Here is a 7,986-nt window from a genome sequence, read left to right as displayed (position 1 = left end):
AAAAACTCTTCAATTGGGATGAGAAAATCACTGTACAGTAAAAATTGCTGGTTGATGTTGAACTATTCTCACCACGGTGAAAGCTGACATTCGCCCCAAACCACCATTTGAAATAAGTGTGAACAATTTTGAGTCATTGTGTTTTACAGATGACAACTGTGTTGTAGTTGTGTTTACTGTTTGCCACCTGTGTTTACCATTTTGCAGCACAAGTGCATCACAGTGCAAAATGTTTTAGTGAATGAGAATGTGTTTATAGTTTTGCCAAATGAGTGTCTGATTCGACAAATGGGTTATTTGTTCTTTGTTGACAGTACTAAGTTGTGATCGTTACTGTAAGATGTAATTTTTTGCTAAATGCATTTACTGTGTATACATAAACACATTTTTCTTTACATGTAACTACATGCCCTGGATGCTGTGTTCTTAATGTTTTGGTGTTATGTCTAATGATTGCTCCACAGAGTTTATGTATTGATTTGTTGTGTTTATGATCTGAAAGCAATGTTTGATTAAGAGCACAGATTAAATGGTTTAGGGAGGAGATATTTTGCCAACAGAGTCAGGTTTTGGAAATTGAGTTTGAAGATTTCGTTTTGTGTTTACAGTTTTGAGAAAATGGGTGACTGTCAAGAAATTAACAATTGTGAAAAACTGTAAACCCATTAAAAATCTATAGACGCAATTTCACAAGTTTGGACGTACGATGTTCAGCAGTTTGTGCAGCAAGCTGAGTAAGTTAATGAGTAGTCTGATATCTATAACCCGCCATGATACAATAAAGTAGTACAGGAACATCCAGCGTGCGTAGTCTGTGTCTTTAAAAAAATATTTAGCGAATGAAGAATGGTGTCAGGCTTCAGGCAGTTCATATACAGTTCATGTAAGCGTAGTCCACTTCCTGCAAAGGGATAGAGGCACGCAAAAAGAGAGAGGGAGATGGGGGGTGAGCGGGTTAGATACGGAGAGCGAACAATCGATGTGAAACCAGGGCCTGCGTACGATATAGACTACCCAGCAAACTTTGCATCACATGAAAGAACACTGTTTTGCCGGACATCACCATTTGACGGAGGAGCGTCAACATTCGGGTAAACATTCGCATTTAATCTGTCGCTGTAAATGTATTGTTTGATTGTGTGACGCATAAGGTTTGCCATGTTTAATTCCCTTCCAATGTAGATGACTATATCTGTCACATCCATTGGTGTAATAGTCTACCATATTTTCTAGTGTCATTGCACGGACGTGTGATTCCACAAGGCTGCAAACGATTGCACTTCAATTTTAAACGTATTTTTTCCGAATGCTGTTCTTAGCCTCCATCTATGCCATATTTCTACTGTATCATGGATTCCCGAAAACTGAAACGCCAGTAACGGAATTCAAGGATTTATTGAAATGTTACTTAGCCTACATTTCTTTAAATGTTGGTTAACGAATATGCAGTACCATTATTTTAGTGTACAGTAGTGAATAAGATAGAATTTTTAATTGGGACAATTGGGGAAAGTGGTATGACATTGTGTCGGCCGTTGCGTCACTTTAAACTCCAACCCAAAACGCACCCCACTGCATTAGCACATGTAGCCTACACATGGCATACCGAAACCGATCTATAGCTTTAAAGAAAACACTCACAAATAACTGACACTATCCAGACAGTTTAGACCACGTCAGTGTATCTGAATTGAATACAAGCTTATTTATAGTTAAATAATACATATGTTGCCAAATTATGTGGCTGTTGAAGGCTGTTGGAGGAGGCTTTGATATCTTCTATTTATGGAACAAAGTGGTCATAAACTATTGTATATTAGAGTAGTCTCTCTACCCATATTTTCCTTGAATTTTCTTGAATTGTCTGTTCAATCATGTATTTTCTTCAAAGAGCAGTTTAGTATTCATGGTACAACACATGAAAGGACTTTTTTGTTTCAATGTACTGTTATTTAATAGAATATGTATGCAAGCTTTTTTGATGAAATATTTTGGTATTAATATGAGTATATCTACAGCTGTCGCCAACAGTTAATGTATTATTACCGTTCTCTCCTAAAATGTTGATACAAACTATTATGTAGCATGGGTCAATATAACATTTGAGAATTAAGTTAACTAAGTGCTAAGCGTTCTGTATATAAGGAGAGTTAGGATAGTTTAGTACTCTTCAGAACTGTTCAAAACCTTAGACGTGACGGCTGTGTTGCCATGCCTGCTTCCTGTGAACTCAGTCTGTCTAACATGTGACTATAAACACACAATGCTTTCATTCCAACTGTACCATATGTGGTGGCCGCCTTGCTGTGGCTTGTGGCGATTTCTTCATTTCCTTATCTAGCCCACCTCATCTCCTTCTCCATTAATCTCTCTCATAAACACACACATATACACACACAAACATATTGTACAACTCTCACTCTAATTATTTCTTTCTTGATTAATAACACACATACACAAATACATACATACAATCAAATACGCAAATGCATAATTTTCGCACACAATTTCTCTCACTCTTTATTTCAGTGTTTCAGTTGATGGCACAGAACTCATGCTCTAACAACATTCAAGATGGCTTCCAAACTCAAGTCTACTTTTTTTGTCCTTGTTTGACTCCTTTCATGTATTTGGCCTCAATAAGCAAGGCTGCAACACAGCCCGCCACACCTACAGGTTGGCCTCTCATGTTCTGCTCACCTCAGTGAAATCCTCTATTTGTCATCAACTAAAGCAGTCAAGTCAAAACTACAGAACAAACTACAAGTAACTACAATGTCAACTATGATCTTGAATTCAGTCAAAGCTATGCATTTATTCCTGCCCATCTATAAAGTCAAGATAAACAATGACACCTCTGACAATTATTTATTTTTTTCCTTGTTGCCGAGAGATCATTCAGGGAAAGTGTGACTTTGCCAAGTTCTTATCTTCAATGTTTAACACAACATACATGGAAATGTGTGAACTTGAAAAACTTTTCTTTTTTTTGTTGAAAAACCATCAATGCCATCTGCCTTTGACGCCTGCCAAGTCTGTGATACCCTTCAACAGCTGTATTTGTTTGTGTGTGTGTGTGTGTGTGCGTGCACGTTGTGTCCTGGGATGCCCTTCCTCCATAGGCCCCATACTGCAAAACATTCCATATGGGGGCCAAGGGGGCAGTGCAGAGACACACATACACACAAACATAGGCACACTTTTGGCATGGCACGCCAAGATAGATAGAGGGAGAGCAGAAGCAAGGTTGCAGGGTTCCATTCAACTCATTTCACCTCTCTCCAGATTCCTGACAGAATTCTAATGTTGGACCCTTAGCAGGAGGTCGTCACTGTAAAAGAACACAGTTAGGGCCATTGTGACCTCAATTCAGTCACTACTTGAGCACTCTGATCTTTTTATGTGTTTCACTAGGGGAACTAGTTTTGATATATTTGCAATTATATATATATATACAAGTTGATTCACAAATATTGTATTTTATACTATTTTGCAAGTACATTGTTTTATTAGACAACCCATATTGGATGATTTGATCTTCCACAGTACACTCACTGTGAAGGAGGCATAGTATTGTCTCTATTGTTCTTTGACTCCATAGCTCCATAGTGCACTTGATGGGCCTGGGCAGTGCACTACATTACATTACACTACATACTACAAAGGGTCTGTGTGCAAGGGTCCTAACACCATTCAGTTATCTGGCTTGTGTCTACATGGGCCTCTTGAGAGAGAAGGATGGCGAGGCACAATGTGCATGATGCGTAATGCAGGGCAGGCATAGGACATGGATCCCATGCTCCAGGTCTTTGAGTACAGTCGTTAACACAGTTCCTGATGGTGGGCTATGATGCACATTTATGCCTGTGTGTGTGTTTGGTGTTGGGGGATAACCTCTCAAAGTGTTAGTTTGACTTAAGTAAAGATGGTCTGTTTTCGATAAATATGTATTTATTTATTCATTTAGATTATCTTGTTAAGTAAGTAAGTTATTTGTATAGCACTTCTCGCAGATAAAATCACAAAGTGCTTCACACCAAAATACAATATAACACTACAAATAAATACAGAACATTTAAATGGAAATAGAAACATGACAAACAACTATAAAAAACCCTCAACTAACTAAAAGCCAGCTTGAATTGCAAAGTCTTGAGTTGGTTTTTCAAAGCTTTGACAGAAGTTGCACACCGTAGGAAGGGAGGCAAGGCATTCCACAACCTAGGGGCCACTGCTCGGAATGATCGATCCCCTCTAGTTTTAAAATGAGTACAGGGAACCACTAAAAGCTTCTGACCCAATGACCTCAAATTACGGGTGGGGGTATGAAGCTGTATTATGTATGTATGGAGTCAGATGGCTGAGCGGTGAGGGAGTCGGGCTAGTAATCAGAAGGTTGCCGGATCGATTCCCCGCCGTGCCACGTGATGTTGTGTCCTTGGGCAAGGCACTTCACCCTACTTGCCTCGGGGGGAATGTCCCTGTACTTACTGTAAGTCGCTCTGGATAAGAGCGTCTGCCAAAAATGACTAAAATGTAAAAAAAAAATGTAAAAATGTAATAAATCAGAAATGTAGGGAGGAACTTCTCCATTCAGGGCTCTGAAGGTGAGGACCAGGATTTTAAATTGAATTGAAAAGCATTGGTATATTATACCACCACTGTTGGAAACAACATTAAGCAGCAAAAAAACACAACATAACATAAGTAAAAGTTACATTAAACTAAGTATCAGGCTTTGATTCTATATACATATATTTACATTAACATTTAATCATTTAGCAGACGCTCTTATCCAGGGCGACTTACAGTAAGTACAGGGACATTTCCCCCAAGGCAAGTAGGGTGATTCAATGTAGCCTTAATTACTGTATGTATTGTACTGTGTCAATAACCCAACTACTAAAGTCTATAAAGCTGTCACACTTGGTTGACAGATATAATTCAATGGTGGTCTTAGCTAGGTGGTGGTGGTTTGTTTGGTCAACACTGGATTGTTTGTCATATAGTTATTCCCTCTTATGAGCCTGTTTCCTGGAACACGATAGACAAGTAACTCTGCCAGCTAGGAAATGGGGGCAAAAATTCTCAGATGACAGTGGGGGCCCGTCAGGGGAGGACCCCTCCTCAGTGAAATTTTATAACAATAAAAACCACTTCCAAATGACGTCCTTTCACCAACCAAAGCTTTTGCAGTATGAACTGACATGCTGTCCATCCAATCATAAAATAGGATCCAGAGAGCATTATTGTGGGGGAAAGATTCTTCAACACCTTTGGGGTGTTCTCCATGTGTTGAGACATTTTTTGACGTTTGTTGTCAGATACAGATGGAGTGATAGTAGAGCATTTAAGTAAAATTCAATTTAAATTAATTAGATGAGATAGAAAAAGTATGTTACTTGTTTTCTTGGTTTATAGAAATAAATGTGTGTCCAGTTACTGACATTTATTTAAAAATGTGCCTTGCCATCTTCAGAGGCAGCTTGTACCTAGTGAGTAGGTATCGGCGTGTGCGAGAGCAAGCAGTTTTCTCCACCGGACTGACTAACCTTGACTGACTAATATTTTCCTCCAGTCCTCCATAATTTTGGGAGTCCCCAGCCACCACCGTCAGATGAGTACTGAGAGAGAAAGATACTAACTGCAGAGCTACACAGTGTCACACAGCACAGCAAGAGAGAGAAAGAAAAGATAAGTGGAAGAGAGACACAGACCTATGGAGGGGGGGGGGGGGGGTCTATTAACATTTTCTGTGAACTAACTGATTTGGATCCTTTGGCTCACTTTCTGCCTGCCATGAGCTTGGACGGAACAATTCAACATTAAAGCCAAGTCACACTGACATGAGCCTCATGCTGAGAATCAACCTGCTTCTAAAAACGTTATACTGAGGTATTGTGGCAGTGTAGATTTGTAGTCTAAACTTAACCTATACACATTCAATCTAAAGACACTCGACAAGGAGTTCAAGCAATACTGAAAGTCTTACTTTTCAAAACATTCTGTCTCTCTGTCATATACACACAACACACATTTATTCACACAGTGAGATTTCTGGTAAGTGGTTGGTTTCACCTTTGGCATAATGCCTGGCAAGATCACATGGGACGGATGTCACGCCAGTTTGTGTGTGTGTGTCTGTGTGGGTGTGTGTACAAGTATGTCTGCCTGGGAGGAGGGGAAAAGAAAAGGAAAGAGAGACAGAACATATTTGCATTGGGCTGTTCAAACTTTCACCATGAATTAATGCACTTTCCTTGCACACAGTGCAAGGAAAGGGAGTTTGATGTTCAGAAAAAGGGATGACGGTAGTCATCAACTAGTGACAGTAGTTTGTACAACTACATGATTCCCATAGTACAGTCATTGTGATGCAATAGTTTTCTTTACAAACTCAAACTGACCACTTGCCTTCTACTTAACAATATAAGGTGTAATTTACAGTATGAAGTGTATGTAAACATACTTGTATTCACATAATCTTTGAATTTTAAAAGGTCCCCTTCTTTTTTATAAAAACATGCCAAATAATTGTCAAATAAGTACTTATAGTAGTACTAGAAGACTATAGAAGTACTTAAATAGTTTCATCAAGGCATGTATTGAAAGCAGTCATTTTTTCGATTCCTCCCGTGGGAGGCAAAAATATGCTTGCTATTCTGTTGAATTGGAACTGGCCACCTTTAATGCATTTACATTTACAGAAGACAGGTCTCATACATATGACGTGAGAAGTATGAGAGCACACCTTTAACACATGTAACTCCCTTTTGCTCTCATACTGTACAATACTGTATACTATTATAACAACATAACTGCTTACCATTTTTCTTATATGGGATTTACATACTTAGAATTTTTCAAACTTAAACGTCACTGGTTTAGTCATGACATCAGGTTGTCACGTTGCCTTTATTGAGTGCTGATCAAATAATATTTTATATTGATATGGGGCGGCTGTGGCTTAGGGGGTAGAGAGGGTCGTCTGTTAATCGCAAGGTTGGCAGTTCAATTCCCGACTCCTCCCAGGCCATGTGCCGAAGTATCCTTGAGCAAGACTCTGAACCCCAAGTTGCTCCCGATGGGCAGAGCGGCGCCGTGCATGGCAGCTCGCCGCCGTCAGTATGTGTGAGTGTGAGTATGAATGGGTGAATGAGAGGCAAAATTGTAAAGCGCTTTGGGTGCCGCCAAGGTATAAAAACGCGCTATATACACCGCGTTCCACATTATTATGCAAATTGTATTTAAGGGCCATAAACATTCATTTTTTGTTTTTTCAATTAAACTCATGGATTGTATTGTGTCTCAGGGCTATTTGGATGATTGAAATCAATCCCAGACACCTGTGATAATTAGTTTGCCAGGTGAGCCCAATCAAAGGAAAACTACTTAAGAAGGATGTTCCACATTATTAAGCAAGCTACATGTTTCAGGCAAAATGGGGAAGAAAAAGGATCTCTCTGCTGCTGAAAAGCGGCAAATAGTGCAATACCTTGGTCAAGGTATCACAACATTGGATATTTCCAAAAGAATTGCGCGTGATCATCGGACGGTGAAGATATTTGTCACCGATTCACAGCACAAGCGGGTTCGTTCAGACAAAGGCAAAATAAGGAAGATTTCTGCTAAACAAATGCGTAGGGTTGAGAGAGCAGCCACTAACATGCCATTGAATAGCAGCAAACAGGTGTTTGAAGCCGCTGGTGCCTCTGGAGTCTCGCGAACTTCAAGATGTAGGATGCTCAAGAGGTTTGCAAGTGTCCTTAAACCTGTTATTTGGCCACCCCTAAACCAAGCTCACAAGCAAAAAAGGTTGCAGTGGGCTCAGGACTACATGAAGACTAACTTTCAAACTGTTTTGTTTACGGATGAGTGCCGTGCAACCCTTGATGGTCCTGATGGATGGAGTAGTGGATGGTTGGTGAATGGCCACCATGTCCCAACAAGGCTGAGACGTCAAACAAGGAGGTGGCGGAGTCATGT

At 39.8% G+C, this 7,986-nt stretch overlaps 1 protein-coding gene across 4 annotated transcripts in view; it reads left to right on the top strand.

Moving 5' to 3' along the window:
* Positions 1-886: 886 nt before the first annotated feature.
* The window catches only part of LOC124466276 (nucleus accumbens-associated protein 2), a 148,193-nt gene continuing 141,093 nt past the window's right edge, over positions 887-7,986 (top strand). For 2 of the 4 annotated variants that reach the window (XM_047018062.1, XM_047018059.1), the window contains exon 1: positions 887-1,091. The gene's annotated coding sequence lies outside the window, so the exon portion shown is untranslated. The remainder of the gene's footprint in view (positions 1,092-7,986) is intronic. The other 2 variants (XM_047018060.1, XM_047018061.1) reach the window with 2 other exon arrangements.

The sequence above is a fragment of the Hypomesus transpacificus genome, unplaced genomic scaffold (genome assembly GCF_021917145.1).
Source record: "Hypomesus transpacificus isolate Combined female unplaced genomic scaffold, fHypTra1 scaffold_89, whole genome shotgun sequence".
NCBI classification, from domain to species: Eukaryota; Metazoa; Chordata; class Actinopteri; order Osmeriformes; family Osmeridae; genus Hypomesus; species Hypomesus transpacificus.
Note: the sequence above shows the minus strand (reverse complement) of the source record. Positions and strands in the feature narration are given on the sequence as shown.